A 1122-nucleotide genomic window follows, 5' to 3' on the forward strand; every position below is an offset into this window, starting at 1 on the left:
GGTAAAAGAGCGGTAAAAGAATAGTTTGAAAAAAAAAGGAAGAAAGAGGAAAAAAGAAAAAGGGAAAATTTTGTCGTCGTGAATTTTCATTAACGTTTCGAATAAAGATAACGTCAGTTAAATTTTAAAAGGAATCACGACGAAGGAAGGAAAAGGAAAAAAAGACAAAAATGAATGAATGAATGAATTCATTTCTTTTCCTTTGAAATAATAATAATAATGATGATATTAAACGAAATTCGATTTAATAAGTTATTTTTTCCTTTTTTTTTTTTTTTTTTTCATTTTTTTTACGCGAGCGAGTTATTATAAATATCGTTGTTACTTTTTCTTTCCGCCATTTTTTTTGTATTATTGACATTCAATTTATTCCTTTTTTTTTTTCTTTTTCGAATGTGAAATGTATTTGCCGTGAGTGTAGAGAAAGGGAAAGAAAAAGAGTGAGAGAAGGAAAGAAAGAGAGGTAGCAAAGAGTTAGAAAAAAAGGGCAGAAGGTGAAAAAAGTGTGTGAAAAAGGATGAGGGATAGAGAGAAAGAGAAAAGAATAGACAGAGAAAGAGAGAGAATGAGGGAAGGAGAAATGGAGGAAAGAAAGAAAGAAAGAAGAGAAAGGGAAAAAAGGGGAGAAAGAAATGAGAAAAAGAGGAACACAGAGAGGAAGAGAAAAAGACAGAATAAGGTACAAAAGCAGGGGGGAGGATAGAGTGAGAGAAGATAGAGGAAGAAAAGAGAGAGAGAGGGAGGAGAGGGAGGTTCAAAGGTAAAACTCGTGGAATCCGAGACGAAAAAATTATTATTATTATTATTATTATTAATATTATTATTATTATTATTATTATTACAATCGTACGGAAAATTGTTTTTTGAGTAATTAAACGATAGAATTGTATACAAAAAAAAAAAAAACGTTTATCATAATAATAATAATAATAATAATTAATATTATTAATCGGAAATAATATTCGATTAATTAAATTTTAAGGGATTAAAAAAGCGTCGACAAAATTCCCTCGTTTGTATGTATGGGGGGGAGGGGTTATTATTTTTATCGTTTTCAGATTTATTTTGTTGTTTTTTTTTTTTTTTGTTTTTCCGATTCGACCTTATTAATAACGAAACACG

This window comes from Pediculus humanus, genomic scaffold (assembly GCF_000006295.1).
Source record: "Pediculus humanus corporis 1103172108218 genomic scaffold, whole genome shotgun sequence".
Lineage (NCBI taxonomy): Eukaryota > Metazoa > Arthropoda > Insecta > Psocodea > Pediculidae > Pediculus > Pediculus humanus.